We start from the raw sequence: 22,491 nt of genomic DNA, 5'->3' as shown, positions 1-22,491 counted from the left end.
AATAAAGTTTTTTTAAAAAATAAATAAATAATTTTTTTTTTAAAAAAGAGGGAAAGGTGAGACGCCCATGTCCCGCGCGCATGCGCGGGGCGGGGGTAAAAAAATTTGCGGTGATGGGAGGGAAAGGGCGCCTGGATGTGGGGACGGAGCACGCAGACACGACCGGGGCGCGTTAAAACGCGGAAAATTGGAAAAGGGCGCATTCACGCGCGGGACGGAGCACGTAAAAACTCATAAAAATAAAGAAAAATTAATAACTCCCAATCCGGACGTCAAAACGAAATGACGTAAAAATAAAAAGTGGGCAAGACGACAGGAAAAATATGCAACGGAGGTTTCAAGAGGGGTAAAGGGCGGTCACGTGCAAAAAACACAAAAAACGGATCAAAAAACACAATTAAAAATTAATATCGGAAGATCCATGCATCAGAATAAGGTGGAGGAAAAAGGAAAAATGTGTAGAAAGACGTGCCCGACAATCCTATCACATCAAAACACAGTTCCGACTGAGATAAGATGCGTTCACGTGGGAAAAATCCAAAACAAAACCCAAAAATGGGATCAAAAATTAATACTGGACGAATCGTGTGCCGGAATGACATGTAGTAAGAAGGAAAAATGTCCGCAGGAAGGAATGGCACAAAGTTGTCACATTAAACCACAGTTCCGGTGGAAGGAGGAGAGGTTCACGTGCGAAAAACTCCAAAAATACGCTTGAAAACTCATTTAAAATTTAATAATAAAAAATCCAAAAGGCGAAAGAGGGGGGAGAAAAAAGGAAAAAGGTGGGGGAAGACTCGGAGGACACGGCTGTCAAATCAAATTGGAATTTCGATGCAAACAGGGCAGGTTCACATGGAAAAATATCAAAAAGACGCACGAAAAAGTCGTTAAAAACCGGAAAATTAATATTGGACAAACCATGTATCGGAATGACTCGGAGTAAAAAGGAAAAATGTCAGGGGAAAAGTGGTTGTCAGGGCTATGATGTCAAATCACGGTTCCAAAGCAAGAAAAGCACGTTCACATGGAAAACCGACTAATTTGCGAAAAATGCTTCAAAAATTAATAACTTGAAAACCGTGCACCGGAATAGGAGTAGATAAAAAGGAAAAATGGTCAGTTCAACGGGAGGAATAGGGCTATAAGATTGGATTTGGACTTCGGTGAACGTAGGGTGCATTTACATAGCAGGACCTCAAAATCAGGGAATGAAAGAAAACTACAAGGGAATAGCTCCAAGGGTGGGTGGAACATAAACGAATGGGTGGGAAGGGACCCTAACAAGGTAACAGCAAGGCATGGCATATATACATGAGCAGGTTAAGGCATATGCAGAGGGGTATGCAATGTAGACGCGCATGGACGCATCCCCACACTTAAGACCTTAACGGATAGGGTTAACCGAACAACAGGGACCTAGGACCATGCCACAGACCATCCACTAATGTCCCCACACTTAAAACATGAACGTCACTAAGAAACAAAAGTTGTAGGGTTAGAAAAACTTGGCCCATTTTGTCAAGAAGCAAGGTTGTGTAAGAAGTTGGAAATAGTTAAAATGTTGATAATATGCCATGTCACACTGACATTGGTATATAAGGAGATAAGTTGTAATTTTTCATATCTTTTTGACATATCAATACAATTACAATCTTTCTCTCCCTTCTTGCTCCAAGCTTCCATGGCTTCTTCACCTTTCCTGTCTTTCTCTCTCCAATTCTAGTCTTTCTCTCTCCTCGTCACTCTATTTCTCTCTCTTCCTGCAGTCTTTCTCTCTCCTCTGCAGTCTTTCTCTCTCTTCTTTCTCTCTCCCTAGTTCTCTCTCTGACAAGTGGTATCAGAGCTTCAGTCTTTGATCCATTATTTTCTTCCATTTTCACTCTCATTTTCCTATTTCAAAACCAATTTCAGACAAAAATGGTACAAGACAGTGACTAGTGGAGTGCTGCAGGACAACTACAGTTAGCAAATAACTACATCTGGAGATATCCAAGGTCAGATATGGCAGATAAGGGATTAAATGGTTGGACGTCACCAAATTTTATGCAAAATTGAAGGTACACAAGTACAGGAGCAGTAGGGGAGTTTCCAAAGCATCTCTGGACCACAAGGACTGCATGTAGAAGCATTAATGACAGCTTTTCTTGGGAGTTTACACCTCCAGACCACAAGGACTGCATGCAGAAGCATTAATGACAGCTTTTCTTGGGAGTTTACACCTTCAGACCACAAGGACTGCATGCAGAAGCATTAATGGCAGCTTTCATGAAGACCACACAGACCATGGCAGCCTTTCTTGGAGTCTTAAATGAAACTTAGACCAAGTTTAGAGGCTGACAAACCGGATTTGGCAACTAGTTGGTCATTTTAGGCCATTTTTCGAAGACTAGAAGAAGGATCAAATCAAGGAGCTCAAGGCATCCATGCAAGGCGCAGTATTGCTAGGGATGCCTCATAATCTGACATTTTCGACTCTAGCTCTGCTTTTTGAATGTCCAATACTCGCTGCAATTCAATCAACTCCTTTTGTTGCTCAGAAATCCTAGCATTCAGATCCAGTTTTGTTTGTCGTAATGATCTTCACGAGCCTCAGCTTCTTGCAATTTTCTCACTGCAATACCATGTTTGCGAGTGGCATCTGCCTCCAAGGCATCTGCTGCACGCAACTTTGACTCTGCTGCAAGAATCTTTTGTTTAGTTTCGGCGATCATTTCTCTTGCTTAAGAGAGTTTGTCTTCTGCAGAGACCTTCATATCAGCAGAGTTTACTCGCATATCCTTTAAAGCCTTTTCCGGATCTTCAACACATTGCTTCTCAATTGACAGAGCTTTCTTCAGATTCTCTTCACGTTGTTGTGCCTCTAGAAGGGCTGTAAATTTTGCTGCATGCTCCTTCCTTAAGGTTGAATACATAAGATCGTTTTGATGACTTCACGGTCTCAAACAATCCCTCCTCAAGGCCATTCCTGTGAGAAAGCGAGGAAACGGAAGGCGCGGCTATGGGAGAAAGGGGAAAGCAGAGAACGTTGAAAGCCGGTGCAACTGCTTAGAGTGGTAGCCCAATGATGAATTGCAGTGATAGCATAGGATGATGCACTTTGTGATGTTGCATCTACTGCAGTGCGTCCACTTTCTGATGCATCGCCACATGGATATAGCAAAGGCACTCCGTGAAGCGGCAGGAGCTTTGGAGGCGCAATGAGAAGGCTTCACTGTTATTGTCGAGGGTGTAGTCTTCTCCGGAGTTCCCAACAATCGACAGGAGCAGGCCTTCAGGAGAAATCCTCACTCTGCAGAGAGAACTTCAGCAAAATCTCCTCAATGTTCACCTTGCCACTTCTAATATCATCTTCTGGTATAAAGACCGAGTACTTATTGTGATTCTGTGGGAGGTGCCACACATACTGAGTATAAGCAAAGTGCACATGGAACAGATCTTGGCTCATTCTCAGAACTGTGAATGAGCAAATCGAGGAAGGGCATTCTCCCTTGCAACTAGAAGAGATGGTTTCCTGGCTGCAAGGACACCTGCCTATGCCTGTGTTCATTCTGCTTTCATCTACAAGGGTGTTGGCGCCATTCCCTTGCGCATAGGCATTTTCCTAAGGTAGACAGAAGTTGTACATGCTTACAGAGTCCATGAGCAATGGAGGGGAACATTCTGCCGAATTGTTCACTTCACCTCCTCAAGGTTTTGGAAAACAGAATGTTGTTGGAAGATGAAGACGGCATTGCTGATGCCAGAATTGAATAGTCAATTGTGTACATCCCAAAACACCTCCACAGGTTTGCCGTCAACAAATACAGTCTAGTTGCCTCAGAATTTCCACTCCAGGTCCTTCACATGAACAACCTCCTGCCTGTCCACCCTGATGCAGAGATAAGGATCCTTGGAAGGTACATTGGTCTGACATTCAATGACAATGTCGTGAGTCTTCCCAGAGCCATCAAATTGAGCTTTGGTGCAGAATAATTTCTTGCCAAACACATGTTCCTTCTTGGACAAGAGAGATGCTTCAATGGTTGACAGCCTTGCCTTGGTTCTCTTGTAAGCCTCCTTGGTTTTGTTCCCCAGGAGCAGCACCACCTCTTCATCGCAGACGATGAAAACATAGTACCCATGTTGGGGCTCAGGGCTGCACAGGTATTTGGCGGATAAGAGGTCCCAGAAGACCTCCACCTTGCTCCCACAGACATCAAAGGCCGATCAAAAGCCTATGGTTTGGATGTGCAATTATCTGCTTTTGCCCTGATTTCAGTTAGTTCGTTTCGAAAATTAACATAGTCCTGGCCAAGCTCCTCCCAGTTCTGCCTTCCACCATCTCCAACCAGATTCAAAGGGCTGCTCCTGAGCCCTAAATCCCGAGACCAAGCTGTTTCTGAGGATGCATCAGTACCAATGGCATCTTTCTTAACCTCCCTCAATTTACTGGCCATTTTGTTTTCCAATCGCTTGATGATGATGCCGAGGTCCTTGATGAGGCGCCATGTGCTGTTGTATGCGATGCCGTTGTTCGGGGAGGTGGCCCAGGGGCATTCTCACTGAACCCTTAATAAGATTTTCAGCTGCCCTAGTTTGTATACATAACTGCATTACTGGCATGACAGTAAGAAAGATCATAAGACTACGCAATCCATCGACCAGAGCATCACATAATGCTGTTCAAGCGTCCCTTGAATTATCAGCAGAACCAACAGTTACAACATCTTCTGGAGGCTCAGGGGATACAAGAAAGTTGCAGCAGATCGATCAGATTCAAGGAGAACCAACTCCTGAACGCTTGTCCTTGGCATTACAATTCTAAACAAGGTGCTCCTGGAGCACCTTGATCAACATGAAACTCTCTGACTACAGGGGCAAGAAAGTCTGAGAAGTTGAACACTAAAGTGCTTGGTGTGTCTAGTGATAGTGTGTTTTCCCACCTTGCATGGATCCAGACTGACAGGAAGTCTGGCGGATTGGGTGACCTGAAATATCCACCAGGGATGCTTGCATCATCATTAATGTTGAGGCCAAGCTTCAGAATACGATAGATTTGGTTGCCAAACATGCTGGGATTATCCAAGCTAAAACCATATGTGAGTAAGGCAGTCTCAAACAAGAGTAGCACTAGAACTTTGATAGACTTGTCATTTTATCCACCTCTGCCTTGCCTCCTGCAAATGTTGTGACAGTGGATTGAAATCGATGTCTTCTTCGTCCTCCTCATCACTCTGTGTGCAACCAGTACTGTCAATCATTAAGGCAGATAAACATGCAGTTACAAGTCGTATAGCTGAACCTACTATGCAGAGGAGGCAAATGTTGCAAGCATTTTAAAACCAGCTATGAACAGGATTCTTGTCACTGCTCAGGAGGTTTCTGTTATCTGAGAGACGCAAGGTTTCATATTGCATCAATAGCTCGATTGTCATCCATCGACAATGCAACCAATGGAAGTTTTCCATGCTTCAGAGAAGATTTGATTGTCTCCTGGCTAGATTCATACATTGCATTGATATATGGAACTCTAGGATTGACAGTTTTGGACAACACTAAAATTGTTCAAAAATTTTGAAGAATTTCATGGGGCTTTTTTCTCTTCAACACTTCCTGAATGTTCTTAGCATCAGTGACCAACAACATTTGAAGGTTCTTCCCCAACATTGAAGAGATTGAACCATTTCTTGAAGGCTTAGCAATGATCTATTTGATGAATCTTGTACCACTTGACTTCTCGTCATCAACCTATTGCCTATGGAAGATCGATGGAGCATTCTCAAGGGTATGATGCTTTGGGGATGCAATCTTGTAATGCCATATTCATGGAATGCTCTCTCCTACTCATTTGAGTGTATAGGTATTGGGTATTGACTCAAGTTGGATAAGAAGTACTCAAAACACTTGGAACAGGGCCAAAACAGGGCGCAGTCCAAACAGGGACAGATTTGGAAAAGTTGCTACAGAAATTAGTAGCATCATTCTAACGACAAAGAAACAATTGGAAGTGATACTAGTTATCATAAGCTTCGAGTGGAGCCATCAAACGTCTCTTTTGGACATATATTTCTTGAGTTAGAGCCTAATTGGTACTGGCAGTTCACTAGCAGTTTATTGTGGACAGTTCTGGAAATTCTTAAACAGACAGGGGTATTGCTACTCCTAAATTCAAACCAGGATTTCTACTTGATACTAGACATCCTAACCTTCGATTCAAGCTATCATACACCTTATTTGGACTTCTATTTTTCAAGGAACAGCATATCTCTTCAACTTGACTGCAATGGCAGCAGCTAAGAACAATAGCTCCAGCTCTAGTGAACAACGTTGGCTTCAATTACAGGCTAAAATGGACAAACTTGGACAAGGTTGGCTTCAAACACAAGCTAATATTGACAAACTTGTAGTTTCGGCTGAACAATGTATTGCTCTTACAAAGACACTTATGGAAAAAACAGCAAGACCTGAATCAAATGCTTATGCTCATGGCCAGCATCAATATGCTGATGGTACACTTGGATCAAATGCTTATGCTTATGGACAGCATGTATATGCTGATGGTACACACTATGATCCACATGCATCTTATGAATATGAACGGCAACAATATGCAAATGAATATGAGCAGTATGCAAGTACATCTGGACAGCATGTTAATGCTTATAAATATGATGTACCATATCATAATGCAGAGTATCATCCCATTGAACCTTGGCAGCAGAATGGTTATTATGGTCAACATGCTTATGCTTATGAGCATCCATCTCTTCAGCAACATAGTTCTTATGGATGTAACAGAAATGGTTATGCTTATCAGTACACTTCTAGCTTTGATCAACAGCAAGCAAGTGATTATGACCAATACAGTGGGATCAATGATCAAAGGCAACATGCTTATGAATGTGAGCAGCAAACTGCAGTGGAAACAACTGCATATGCTCAACCTAACTGCCCCTCTGATGTGCAGCAGGACTATTATCACCATATGCAGTATGGACAGCATGAGCAATATGGTTATGAGTATGGACAGCCATCTGTTGTACATGATGAGCATGGACAGCCATCTGTTGTACATGATGAGCATGGACAGCCATCTGTTATGCATGAGCAGCAAGATGACTATGAGCAGCATGTCAAGAATATCATAGAGCTGACTAATGGTGATGAACAGGTGTGTAAATTGCTATCTAAAGCTAAACGTGTTAGACACCTTACTAGTGATACAATACGGGAATTGCATGCTGCGGGCTTATGCTATCGTTGTGCTAAGCCACTATCTTGTAACCACCAAGCCACATGTAGTGCAAGGTCTGCCAAAATAATCTTGCTATTCGAATATTATGATGTAAATGATGAAGAACATCTTGTTGAAGATGATGAAGAACATCTTGTTGAAGACCATTATGGTATGAGTCCACAACAAGAAGTTCAACAACAAGAAGTTCAGTTCAAGAAGGAAGATTATGGACAGCATGTGGACTTGGAAGATTATCATGCAATGGAGACTTTATTAGTGAGTACTATCATGATGATCGTGTTTCCAGCAGTATTTGATTTCGATCTTATGAAAGTTGATCCTATGCATGGCAAAGATACAACTTTTCCTTTTGATCCGGGAGGCTACAGGCTGATTTTGACCTCCTGTATAGATTAGTACTACTATTGAGTATTAGGTAATCTTTTCCTTTATCCCTTGTAATGCTGTACAGAGTAGTACTCTGTTCTATCCATTTCCTCTTTAGCTTGTTTCTAGGTTTGTTTTTGAGGACAAAAACCTTTTTGGGAAGGGATGGATTGTAAGAAGTTGGAAATAGTTAAAATGTTGATAATATGCCATGTCACACTGACATTGGTATATAAGGAGATAAGTTGTAATTTTTCATATCTTTTTGACATATCAATACAATTACAATCTTTCTCTCCCTTCTTGCTCCAAGCTTCCATGGCTTCTTCACCTTTCCTGTCTTTCTCTCTCCAATTCTAGTCTTTCTCTCTCCTCGTCACTCTATTTCTCTCTCTTCCTGCAGTCTTTCTCTCTCCTCTGCAGTCTTTCTCTCTCTTCTTTCTCTCTCCCTAGTTCTCTCTCTGACAGGTTGAGTGTCGATGGCACGTCCTGTATTGTTATTGGCTATTGGAGGTACCAAGGCATCTTCTCGGCACACGTCCGTCATGGCAGGGACCACGCAGTAGTACCCAGGGAGGTAGCTGATTGAAGGAATCGTAGGAAATTTGTCGACGATGAGGAATGTTACACTCCACTCACAATCACTCAAATGGAATGAAAAAACAGTCACTCGCCCCATGACTAATATCACTCGAGGAATAAGGATTGAAACCCATATCTCATACTCGGTTTAGAAATCGACAGGGGAATGGTGCAGAGGAAGTATACCAGGGTGCACAGTTGATGGTGCATTAGTGCGTCCAACCCGTCTGGCATAGGTGCAAGGAGAAAGGCAAGGGAGCCTTACAGTACAGTGTACAGAACAGGGTGACGTGTCCTGTGATGATGGCAAAGACCCATCCCGTGGGTGCATAGGGAAATGGGAACATACCTAACTCCAAGTGTCGTAACGTCCCTCAATCTCACCTCTCGGTAATTGATTGAAGAAACTTCAGTCACACTCAGCCCACCCTCTGTCTCACGCTCTGTTGATAGATACATGAGGGCAGCCATGTCTTGAACCCCATTGATGTAATCCTCACAGTCACTTGTGCAAAGGTTGTATGCCTTGTGCGCATTTGATGGTGCAACTGTGCATCCCGCCCTGTGCCGGCATACGGTGCGAGAAGGAAGGCCAGGGAGCCTTATGGTGCAGTGCACAGAAACAAATTGTGCTTTGTGCATTGAGAGGCCCATCCCCTGTGTGCAACACTTCATTCACACTGCTCACCTCTCATTTGATTTGAAGGGAAAAGACTGGTCACTCGGCCCACCCTCTGTCTCACACTCTGTTGATAGATACAGAGGGCAACCCATACTCACTTCCCCATCCAGTTAGGATGAAAGCTCACGTCACTCGATTGTTTGTCGATGAAGATCGCGTCGTCAGTTGTTGAAGAGGCGTACCTAGGGAGGTAGTCATCAAATCGAACATTGTGTTGGATATGACATGTCATCTGCTAGAGGACAGGTAAACGCATTGCAAAGAGACCGAGGACACAGCGTACCAAGGGAGGTAGCTTCGGAACTGGATCCTGGAAATATCAATTGATGAATCCGCTTTCTGGACTGCTGGGTGTTGCCACCTTTTCCACAGCCAGCTTCTCGCCCAAGGGTGTTTACCACCTTTTCTTGGAACGAGGCCTACTATGACAGGGAATTTCTTCCTTTTCTCTCATAACAGTTTTGTTTTTTTTTTCTCTCTCTTTTTTTTTCTTGGTTTCCCCTATTCCCGAGGGTATTTCCACCTTTTCTCAAAGAATAGGTTGGCATGACAGGGACCTAAGTCCTTTTCTCCCATGACCGATATGTTTTTTTTTTCTTCTTTTTTTTGTTTGTTTGTTTTTTTTTTCTCTTCGAATTGAGCAAGGGAATGGTAGAAAGACCATTGGTCAGAACCAACCTCACCATTATCGCTGGTGGAAAATAGAGGATAAGAGATTAAGGCTGGAAGGTGGAGTTGAGGGGACAGAGGGTTGTGTCCATCTCATCAGGAGTGACTGAAGAACGACTATCAGAAGTAGCATCATAAGAAGTACAGTGCCGTGCCAACGAGGGAAAAGATCAAGTGACCGTGATTGTTAAGATCCCCAAGGAGGGAAGTACTTCTTCAGGTGATATCCGTTGATCAGAAAGGGATCATCAGAGGCATCAACGGTCTGCACTTGGATAGAGCCATTAGGGTTGACGGCAAGTACCTTATAGGGGCCCATCCACCGCTGTTGGAGCTTGCCAGGAAACTTGCCAAATCGTGAATCATAGGCCAGGACCAAATCACCTTCTTTGAAATCCTTGTGCTTGATGAAGCTGTCATGGTAAGCCTTGCGTCGAGCTTGCGTGGCTTCCATGCACTGTAGAGCCATCCTGCGAATTTCGTCCAAACATTCCAGGTGCAGGAGATAGCGTTGCAGTGAATCATCGTCTCCCAAACGCTCTTTGATAGCCACTCGTAAAGAGGGTAATTCCAGTTCAACAGGGAAAACAACTTCTATACCATACACCAGCTGGAAGGGTGTCTGTCCTGTTGCGGCTTTATGGGAGGTTCTGTATGCCCAGAGGGCCTCTGTAAGTCGATCGTCCCAATCACGACAATGTGCGGCAATTGTTCTTATTAGAATCGAGTAGAGAATGCGATTGGTGACTTCGATTTGGCCGTTGGCTCTGGGGTAATAAGGAGTGGACTTGCCATGGCGGATCTTATATAACTCTGTCAATTATTCCATAACTTTATTAATGAAATGAGTGCCTCTGTCACTTACCAGCTCTAAGGGACTGCCAAAACGGGTGATGATATTCTCGTACATGAACAGGGCCACGCTGTTACCATCGTCCCGCTTTAGGGCTTTAGCTTCACACCACTTTGTGACATAATCTGTACATACGAGGATGTATCTGTTCTGTTTCCTTCTGGTGGGAGGATCGATTGGGCCAACAAAGTCAATGCCCCACTTCTCAAACGGCTTTAAGGGAAGGATAGGTTGCAGTGGCATGGCACTTGTCTTGGTGGGTTTCCCCATTCTTTGACAAGCATCACATCTTTTACAGTAATCATAGGCATCCTTATGAATGGTAGGCCACCAGTAACCTGCTAGCAGAGCCTTCCTGGCTGTAGCTTCTCCTGCAAAGTGGCCTCCACATGGCTCGTCATGGCAAGCTTTCAGAACAATCCCAATCTCATCTCCTGCAACACATCTTCGGAGCACTTCATCTTTGCCTTTCTTGTACAGTGCACCGCCTAACAAGGTGTAGGGGGCTGATTCTAGCATAAGCTTCTTCCTTTCCCGACTAGAAATGCCAGGAGGGTACTGTTGGGTTGCCAGCAGATTGGCAATGTTTGCATACCAGGGAGTTACAGTTTCTACCAAGAATAGGGAAGCATCAGGGAGGTCTGGATCATCCTGCTCCTCATCTGCAGTTTGTGGGATACGCGACAGATGATCAGCCGGAACATGGGAACGACCAGGCTTAGTAATCACCTCAAAGTCAAACTCCTGGAATAGAAGGAGCCATCTCATCATTCGTCCTTTCTTATCTACTTTGTTCATCAAGAAGGACAGGGCCTCATGATCCACATAAAATTTAAAGTGGGTGGATAGGAGATAGTGGCGAAACTTTTCTAGGGCAAACACCATTGCCAAGCACTCCAGCTCTGTCACTGTATAGTTCCGTTTCCTATCAGTGACTTTTCGGCTTTCATAATAGATCAGCTAATCCAGCTTCGAGGAACCCTTCTGGCAGAGAACTGTGCCTAAGCCCTCAATAGATGCATCAGTATGTACATGAAACTCCTTCGTCCAATCAAGAGGTTGCAGAATGGGTGCCTCAATTAGACACTGCTTCAGAGTATTGAAGGCTTTGTCACATTCTTCCGTCCAAGTAAACTTTGCATCTTTCCTCAGAAGCTTGTGCAAGGAGGTTGCCTTTGTTGCAAAATGGGCTATGAACCTCCTGTAGTAACCCACATGGCCTAAGAATCCCCTCAACTATTTGAGGTTGGTGGGTGCTATCAGAGTTGCAATCTTTTCGATCTTTGCAGGGTCTGTTGATATCCCTTGTGCAGAGACAATGTGGCCCAACAGAACTCCAGAAGAGACCCCAAAGATGCATTTGTCGGGGTCGAGGGAAATCCCATACTCCCGGCATCGGTCAAAGCATTGTTCTAGGTGTCCCTAGTGTTCACGGATCAAACTATAGACACAGAAGTCATCCAAATATACCTCAATAAAGTCGTGCAGATGATTTTGAAATGCGGCCATCATGACTCGTTGGAAAGTAGCAGGGGCATTGCAGAGTCCAAACGGCATCACTCGGTAAGCGTAGGTCCCTCATTCTATGGTGAAGGTTGTTTTGGATTGGTCCTCTTCCGCTATCTGCACTTGGTTGTATCCGCTGAACCCATTCAGAAGGGAGTAAAGCTCATATCCTGCCACTGTGTCCAACAGTTGGTCTGTGAAAGGGATAGGAAAGTGATCCTTCTTTGTCTTGGAATTCAGCTTTTGGAAGTCCACAAATATTTGCAATTTCCATTCTTCTTGGGTACAACCACGATGGGTGAAACCCATTCACTATTTGCCACTGGATAGATGAACTCGGCTTCCAGAAGCTTCAGCAGCTCCACTTTCACCAATGTGGAATAATTCGGGTTCATTTGCCTCTATCGTTGTCGTACTGGCTTGGCATCAGGCTCCAAGTCAATATGATGTCGACATATTGTGGGATCAATCCCCTTTAGGTCTTTGTAGGACCATGCAAACACGTCCAAATTTTCTTTCAATAAGTTGTACAAGGTTGACAATTCCTCTTCTGGGAGGCTGCTACCCACCTTCAAGTGGCGTTCAGTGCCATCTGCATCCACAAAAGTTAACTGCCTTTCACCTTCTACTTCACGGATGAAGGTCCTGCGGACTGCTTCTGGGTACAGATCCGACTCCTTCAAGGGAGTGGTGTCCTCTTCTGATGGCCCACTAGAACCAACTTCTTCTTTTGGTGGAGACTGAATTTTCTCCTTGAGATGTTGGAATGGGATTAGAGCCGTTTCAGGTTTGGTTTCAAGATTAGTTACCTCTTGGTTGGAAGACTCATCTTCTGATGACACATCCAGGAATGTCACATAACAGGGACCCTCTGATGCCTGTTGGGTTGGTGGGATTGGTGCTTGTTGGCACGGTGCATCATCATCATCTTTTCTTGGCAAAGATGGGTTAGAACGGCATAAGCCACTGTTGAAAGACAACTTATTCTTCTTAATCCATTTTGTATAAAGATTTTGCATATGAGAAGATCCATTTACCAGACCAAATGGTACCATCACCATTCTGTCCCATAGCATGAGCTCGTCTGCTTCTGATGCTTCTGGAACTTCTTCTTCATATATATCCTCTTCAGGTGGGATAGACTCTTCCGTCTCTCTTTCATAACCTTCTTCGTCCATATCATATCCATCCTCTTCTGTCTCTGTTTCTATCTCTACTTCTGCTTTTGTCTCTGTCTTTGTCTCTGTCTCTGTCTCTGTTTTTGTAGGAGCTCTGTAAGAGAAGAATAGGTTCTCTATTTCATCTTCTGCCTCTGTCTCTGGCTCTGCTATGGCCATGTAACAGGGAGAGCAGTACATCCATGCGTCTATCTCACTATCAGAAGTGATTTCAGAAGTCATTCCTAGTTCAGGCAGGAAGTATTCACCCATTGATAATGGCTATGCATCTTTTGGAAGTCGGCTTACAGTATCCACTGTTAAGGAACATGCCACTATTTTCTTGGGAAGGATCTATTTGATAGCATCTTCATCTGCTGATGTTCCATCTGTAGCCTCATCAGGGGAGTCAGAAGATAATTCCAAGGAGGTGGATCCATGTCCTTTTTGAGAACCATACAGTTTCAGCACCACTTTGTTGGGTCCTCTACCCAAGGTCAAGGTTCCTTTGAACCAATCCGTCCTTGCTCGCGGGCTTCAAAAAGCCATGGTCTGCCCAATAACAGAGGATAGGATGTACCATAAGAGTTTGGCTTCACCACCAGATAAGTTAGCCAATAATCTTTTCCAGCCACTGTAGTCTTCACATATGGGAGAATGCCCAAAGGCTTGATTCTGCTCTGATCCGCCAGTCTGATGAGCCATTGGGTTGGTTGCACACCTTGTAAGCCTAGATCCTTCATTGTCACATCCATCATAATTTTCACTGATGAACCACCATCAATCAGTGCATTTGCAATGAAGCAGCCTTCTATCCACACGCCAGTCTTGGAGTACCCGGATCTAGGAAGGCGTTAGCTACGTCCACTTCTTTGACAGGCTCTGGAGCTTTGTTGGACTTTGTTGCTGTTGAGGGAGAAATCCTTAATCCACATCTTCTTGTCAGTATACTTTTGAACCTTTTTCAGCAACTGGGAGACAACATCAATAATTGTTGGAATGTAAGGTTTGGTTTAAAGGTATCTAGATCTCTGACTAGATCGTATTCCTTAATAGGATCCACTGGCTTCTCTAACCGGTTAGGGAATGGGGCAACACCCATTTTCATTTTCCCTCTTTCTTCCAACAGTGGCATCATGGGAACTTCTTCTGCTACTTGTGGCACTTCCTCCTCTTCTGTCTCCTGGATCTCTAGTCCTGTCTCTATAACTATCTCTGTAACTCTCTATGGCACTGTAGTGCTCTGTACGACACTGTCAGGCTCTGTTCTATTTTGTTTTTCTGGTGGAAGATTGAACTTCACTGTTCTGGCAGGAGGAATGTTTTCTTTCTGGATAGGTGGTTCCGTCTTCTTTGCAGTGTGATGGCAGCAACTTCCAATTCCACTAAATTGGAGGTAGGCTCTTGAGCCTTGGCCGGACTATTAGTAGCACTATTTTTCACTAGGACTGGGCTTGGACAATCTTTTGCAGTGTGGCCTTCTCCTTTGCATCGACTGCATAAGGGCTTGTAATCCACTGACCTTCTGGGATTTGGACAATTTGGTGAGATGTGTCCCTTTTCTCCACATCTATAACACTCCACTTCTGATCTCTGACCATCACCAGACTGTCTTCCTCTGTAACTTTGAGAGGGAAATCTTCTGGGTCTGAAATTAGGACCAAACTCTCTAGGCTTGGGTCCAATATCCTGTGTTATCATTTTGGATTCCAGCAAGTTAAATCTTGCATCTTCTTCCTTCCTTCTCCTATCATGCATCTCCTTCAGAGAGCAAATGTCCTCTGTATGGTTCTTCCGCAAACAGTAGGAACAGAAGGCTCCAGGAATGGTTCATTTTCGTGTACATTCAGTGGCTAAATGGCCTGCTTGATGACACTTACCACACCAAGTATTTGTCCGCATCACATCTCTTCCTGCTCCTGCAACGTTGGATATGCTAGCGGTGTTCACTTTCAGCGTCTATAGCTGCTCTGTAATCACATCCATCAACTCCTTTTTGATGTTTGCAACTGAGTTGGATAAGTAGTCCTTTAAGCTTTCTCCTCCTGAGGCATTGGCATGAGGGTTTTGAGGAGTCTCTGTAATCACTGCATAAACAGGTTGGGCTGGTGCAGAGGAATCTCTGTTCTGATTCAGATTCAGAGCTCCTGTTTGAACTGTTGGCTGTTGGCTCCAGTTGGTAGGATTCCATTGTTGCTGCTGATTTGGCATTGAGGAAATTGGTTGGGACCATTGTTGTTGTGGTTGAACCATCATTTGAGGCATGGATTGTGGCCACTGTGGATTTGGTGCACTGTGATACTAGGGGCATCTGTTGGTAGGGGTAGGGAACAGTCCCTGGGACTGCATTTGGTGGATACATCATTCCTGGCATCAGAGGAGGTAGGACTCCTCTTCCTGTATTCATCGCTAATCTAGCTTCCACTTCATCGTACAGTCTTGCACCTTCTGTTGCAGCTTGCAGTGTGGCTGGTCTTTGCAGCTCCACAAACTTACGGACTTCTGGTTGTAATCCTCTGAGAAACACTCCCTTCTGAATGCCATCATCTAGATTATGGTTAGTCCATCTCTTCAGGATGGATTCCATTCGTGAGACATAAGCTTCTACTCTTTCTCCAGAGGATTGACTTAGGTTCATAAATTCCTCTCGCATCCGCTCTTCAAAACCTTCACGCCTGAATTTAGTGAGGAAGGCCAACTTCAGGGCGTCCCATGTGCCAAAAGTTCCTGCTACTTGTCTCTCATACCACTGAAACGCCACGCCCTTAAAAGTGGCGGGGAATATTGCTAGCCAATGCTCAGGGGTTCTGGCATTGTTAGCCACACATGCTACCATAAACTCTGCTACATGAAGATTGGGGTCTTCATTGTACTCTCCCTTAAAAACTGGCAATGGGACTACATTCGCTGGCCTATCATCAATATTTCCAGGACGGATCTAGCTTGGAAGTGGACCTCCAGTAGGAGGAGGAAGGGATTGATGTGCCATTGGGACTTCTGTAAAGAGTTCCACAAGGGCGTCAAAGGCGGCTTCTACTGCGAGCTCGTTCTCAGCCTTGATTTTTGCTTTCTCTCTTCTCACGTACCTCTGGACTCGTTCTAACGCTTGCCTCTTTATTGTGTCATTCATCAGGGGGTTGGCTCCACTATGTTGTTAGTGCTCCACAGAGGGTTAACAGAAGGCTTCAGTCTCTGGATGACTCTCTTGCCAACATTTCTTCTACTTCTTTCTTTTCAACGTCCCAAAATTCTGCTTTCATTCCACTGCACAGAGGAATGTATTCGGTTCTGAAGGTGTCAAAATGCATACGTCTGAGCATTGTGGTGGTGCCATCATCATAGTAATGCCAGCTTTTGATGGTTTCAATAGTGTATGTTGTGAAAAACACTCTATCTACCAACTTCCAGTGGGTTGCCAATTGAACAAACAGAAGATTATCAGTACACCAAGCATCCCATATATCTTGCTCTTGAGCATCCACGAACAAATTCCAACTCTTTTCCTTCTTGTCTTTGTGAACTTCCACAGCCCAAGACTCATGAAGCTTCTTCACAATCTCCCACTTGATGTTGTCTGGAAACTTCTCAATGAATGCCAAATCTTCCATGGATGGTCATTCTCTCTGTTTCTGCTCTTCAGTTTATTCCCAAACAGTTTGCCACCAAGATGCAAGTTTCTGCTGCTTCAACAGGAAGAGGAAACTGTCCACCACATAGAGCATGCATCATGATGGTGATGTGTTTCCGCCATTGTGGGATGAACTTCTTGTGGAAAGTGGCTTTGATTATGAGAAATTCCAACTCTTCAGTGGAAGAAGGAACTTTACAAACATCCATTGAATTCTTCTCTTCTTGGCAATGCCATTTCCTTCATTTTCCACCTCTTCTGGTGCTTGTTGATGGCAAGGTTCCTCGGTTGCGCACCAAAAACATGGAGCCCCAAGAGGAAAACCAAGGAAAAGGGAATTCTCTTGCAAGAAAATCTATCTTGTAACATCAACAAGCTTGTTTATCATGTTTCATATGATCACAATGAAGAAAAGAACACCAGGCACAACAAATCTTCATGTAGCATCATGTAGATCTCCCACGGATTTGATAGAATCAACCATATTCTTCAATATCTTCACAAAATACATCAATAGAAGAAATAAAGCAAAGAAATACACCATCTTTGAATGGAAATACATCACATAGTATTCATCTTCAATATCTTCATAGTCTTCTCTCTCAATCTCTCATATACAATCACTCTGTTTTAGTAGAATTGGCTATCTCTGACTCTCTCTCTTTCTCTCTCCATCAATAATACATCATATCCTCACTACAATCTCTTAAAATCACTCTCAATAATCCTTCTTAGGTCGTGGATAACCCTCCCAAGAGGTATGTCTAATATGAAGAGTCACCAGAGCCACTACAGTGTCCTTTCATAGCTCACTACTGTCACTTCACTCTAGTCTTCACTTGAGTCTTGAGCAACTACTTCTTTCACTTCTTTTAGCTCTTTTGCACTTGTATTCACCTCTTTCCAAGGCTAAAAAACTTTTCCAAGCTACACTCTCATCCATCAGAACACATATAGAAGCATACAGAACAGTCACAGAACAATACCATAACAACTACAGTACAGAACAGAACAGAAACAGAGGCTCTACAGAAGACCTACAGAAGGTTACAGAAGGTCATCAAAACCACATAACTCATACTCAAACCATTCCATACTCTCACAAACCATTCAATAAGCTTTCACAATATCTCAATCTTCATCAATCAATACTCCATCCCTCCTTACAGAAGACAATCAGAACAAAATAGACCAAAACAGAACAAAACAGAAGGTATACAGAACCAATCAGAACCTATCAGAACATCACAGAACCACATATCTCCAATGATAAACATCATGAACTTCCAAAACACAATCTATATCATCCAAAACACTCTCAAACCACTTCTAAACCAATCAATCATCTCATAAAATCAACCATTCAGCTCTCAAAAACAACAAAAATCAGCCAAAAAACAAGTCATTTCAACACTCAACACTACACCCATAGAGATGGATAGCATGTCAGCTATGTGAGAGGTAGCCATTAGTGCTCGGCTTTGAACTCTTGAAATAATAAGCGGTCCATGGGTCTTGGTGGTTCATCACCCCTACACTATGGGTTTGGGTGGTGTGCTCATGAGAGCAATGACAAGCATTCAAGGAAGGATTTAACATTGGGTAAAAATTGGCCACTTGTTGGGAGATATTCATAGACGAAGTATACTTTTGGAGAGTTACGAATTAGGAGTAGTATGCTTCTAGGCTCATCCCTTAGCTAGTGAAGTTCGAAGAACTCGTTTGTCTTCAAGATGCAATAAGAAGGCATAAGATAGCTTCCATGCACCTTCTATAAGTTTCCATGTAGTAGCAGTCTCTGAGACTCTTGTATCTTTGCACTGCTACTTCCACCAATGATACATTTTCCCTATTAGTTTATTAGTTTTAGTTTTGTCAACATGGCCTAGTTATTAGGGTTACCCCTATAACTTAAAAATAGTCTTCCCTAGATTTAATCCACACTTCAGCATCTGTTTCCATGTCCATACCCTTCCCCATCGAATTCAAAAGGTATGATATGCTTGAGAATAGATATCTTCTCTTGCAATTCGATAGGATCAATGACAGGTGGAATCTCCCTAGGATTAAAGATATGCAAGAATTAGTTTAATATCCATCATAAATCTTACTTGCCTTTTATTTGAAGATTTTCTTTAAGGGCAATAGTTTTTAAACACATTGAAGAGAAAAGACCTTATATTCAAATTATTTACAATAGCTAGAGGCTTTGCGTTATCGGAGGGGTTTTAGTCAAAAGGTTGTATCCACCGGGAATCAAAAAGAGAAGGAAGTAAAGAATAGGAGATAGAAAAGAAGAAAAAGAATAGATAAGAGGTACACAAGATAAAGACAAAACTCAATTATTCAAAGCACTATGTATTGATAGAACCTAAGAAGATAAACAAAATCCTTGATTGGGACTACTCAAAAGCAATCTCCAAGCATTAGATCTCCCGAAGCTCCTTGGTAAACCAAAAATGTGCACCAAACACTAGCTTCTTCTTTACTACTCAAATGGAAAATTTGATGGTTTTGTTGGCTCTGAAAGGATGGAAAAACCCTAAGGTGCCTAGTTAGAATTCTCCAAGATCGCTCTTTTTTTTTCTTCCCCTTCAGATTACTATTTATTGCTTGAAAACTGCAATTGCACACTGTATGAATTCGGAAGCCCCTTATTTTTGCATGAGGTCTCCCAAAACTAACTCAAAAGCCACTTGCTTTTTGCATGTCACCCTATTCTAGAAGTTTCTATACCTTTTTAGGATATTTACAAGAAATAATATCCAAAATATAAAAAATAGGCTAAACTTTTCAAAAATATCGTATTTTGGAACTATCCATACTATGGATACTAACACCAATGACTAATATGACATTGACTCTCTAGATCAATAAGAAAGTCAGATGATGATGTACTCTAGGGTTTTTCACACTATGCCCATGGTATAGCGACATGATATCCACTCCCTTTCAACTTGCACATCCTTCGATATGTGCCAAAGTCCTAGTTGTCACCAAATTTTGAGTCCTCCTGGTCCTCTACAACCATATCCTTTGCTTCTTCATCTTCCATATCTTCGCCTTGTTTCATGGCCGATATTTTCTTCCAGTTCTAGCAACTCATAGGCAGTAGATTCCTACCTCTTGGATAATTTCATTCTTTTGCTGCTATCGGAAGTTTTATGGTTGTCCCATCTAGCTCATTTAATGCATAAGTAGCATTATCAAATATGCATCTTATCACATAGGGTCCAAACCATCGTTTGGAGACTTTACACATGGCACTATGCTAGTTGTCTGAATTACTGTCATAAACTAGTACCCAATCCCCATATTGTATGGTTCTTAGCCTCATTCTATGTCTTTTGTCAAACCGTTTCTTGTTCTGTATCCTTGCTACCCTTAACTTTGCAATTGTTGCCTCTATGTCTTCTGACTTTCTTTCCAACTGTCTAATATGTAAGGCCAACAACTCCTCTCGATTCAGCTTTCTCTTCCCAAGATAGTATACTCCATATGAGTGTCATCTCTTCTATTGGCATTATAGATTTTTGACCGTACATTTATTCAGCTGGCATATATCCTGTAACAATACTATGATTTGTTCTATCAGCCATACAAAGCATAAGGGAGCAATTGTGGCCACTCTTTTACCTTCTCTCCACATGCTTTTGCCAATGCCTTCATAATAGGTGATTAACCTCTTTCACTTTTGCCATTTCCTTTAGGGTTATAAGATGAAGTTAAAGCAAGCTTTATCCCTAGCCATGCAAAGAAATCATGGGCTTCATCTCCATCCAATTCACCCCTATCTATTTTAGTTTTTCCCACACAACCATACCAACAAAAGATCTCTTCTAATAGAAAAGTATACACTGCATTTATTGTCTTGGTACATAGAGCTTTTCCTTCCACTTGATTAGTCAAATCTTCACAGGCAAGTACGAGATATCTCATTTGCCAAAGACCTGTAGGTATCGTGGTGACTAAATCCACCACCCACTTAAAATGAAGAGACAAGGGATATGTGGGCTACAATCCATCGTGATGTCTCATAGATGAATACATTTGACATGTCATACATGTTTTCACAAAGTGAGCAACATCCTTATGCATGCCCTGCCACCAATATCTTTCTTTGATCTTTGCAAAAGTACCCCAAATACCTCTATGACTAGCCCATAAGCTTTCATGAAATTCTTGCATAACATTTACTTGTTGTGAAGCTCTATCACCCAAAACTCGCAATGGTGTACCCTTTTTCTTCTTAGCATGTTTCCACAAGTACCCATATTTTAAGAAAAACCCATAGATTTTCCTCTTGATCTTCTTAAACTCCTCATCCGACCACTCATCTCTCTTTGTTAATGTTCTGAGGTATTAACCAATTATGAGCCACTCTCCTACATATTTATCTTCCAGAAACACTTCTAGACAATATACATAACATCTAAAGTGTTTTCTATTTGTTGTCCAAGCTTCTATTAGTGTTGTAGCAACTCCTTGCATTACTAAATTCACTCTTATAACACTTGTACTTGATAAACCAGTTATTGTATTTATTACATTTAATGTTTTCATTGCATTCATGAGAGTTGTACTTGTAGTTACAACAGCTGCCAATTCAATCTCACTAATCAAAACATCATTTTCAGCTGCAAGAAAGTCATATTCTTCCTCCTCATCCATCATCCCATCTTCATTCTCATGGCATGCTTGAGATTTCATGTCTTCCCCATTGGATTATCTCTTCCTAAAATATGTTGAAATTCAGGGTTCAAAGATTTGATGTATGCAATCCACCAGAGCATAGCAATGTTCGAGGTAGCACAACTAGTAACCATACCCAATACCAACAAATAATCAATCTCAATGACTACACGAGCACCCATAAAATATTCCTTATCACATTTAAGGGCTGTCACAATTTCCATAATTCTCTTTTTACCTGTGGATACCATCTTTGTCATTCGCTCAATACTTTCACCAAATTGAATTGCATATCTTTACCTTTTCTCATCATCTTGCCCAATTTTCCATCCAATCCCAATTGGGCTCATATCAACACTAATAATGATAGGCTTTCCATATGAATAATCGCCCTTTCTCAATGTAGGAGCAAATTTCAAGAGCTACTTCAATTTCTTGATTGCTCTCTAATGCTTTCTTTTCCATTGAAACCTCTGACATTTCCTCAAGAGCTAATATAGAATATCAGCTATATGTGCAAAGTGAGGGATCCATATCAAATAGAACACACATGCACCCAAAAATCTATGCATCTCAGATACATTCGTGCATACATCTTGCATTCTATCAATCCCATCTATTTTCTCTAGTGATGGTCTTCACCCATAGGGCCCACACATATACTCAACAATCAAAACCTCTTCAACTCCAAAGATTGACTTTTGTCAAGAAAGAGTTAAATGCACCTCTTCTAGATGCGTCAAAATCCTTTCACAATCCATAATATGGTATGCAATAAACTGGTTGCACCCATGAGTATTCATCTCTTCATTCTTTTCATCCATTGCACATCCTTTGATTGAAACATCATCCAAGAAGGGCATTGTCAATTGTGGTATAAAATCCCTAAGTACCCTATTCGTAGCATTTTTCATGTGTGCCACTGAGTTCATTGCACCCTACGGGAGAGTACACATCCATACTAACCCCAAGGGAGTCTTTATGGTTGTGATATCCTTGCTCTCAACTATAAGCTGAAATTGATCATAACCCAGGTAAAGATCACCCAAAGAACAAATTACTCTGCTTGCAAACTAGCACTTACATCATGCTCATATTTAGCCTGAATGCCCAACA

General features: G+C 42.4%; 1 pseudogene; it reads right to left on the bottom strand.

Annotated features, from left to right (window-relative positions):
• Window positions 1–3,322: 3,322 nt before the first annotated feature.
• On the bottom strand, window positions 3,323–4,209 carry LOC148013982 (uncharacterized; annotated as a pseudogene).
• Window positions 4,210–22,491: the final 18,282 nt, after the last annotated feature.

This window comes from Lygodium microphyllum, chromosome 25, assembly GCF_053477565.2.
Source record: "Lygodium microphyllum isolate KBCC chromosome 25, Lygodium_microphyllum_v1.1.10, whole genome shotgun sequence".
Lineage (NCBI taxonomy): Eukaryota > Viridiplantae > Streptophyta > Polypodiopsida > Schizaeales > Lygodiaceae > Lygodium > Lygodium microphyllum.
Note: the sequence above shows the minus strand (reverse complement) of the source record. Positions and strands in the feature narration are given on the sequence as shown.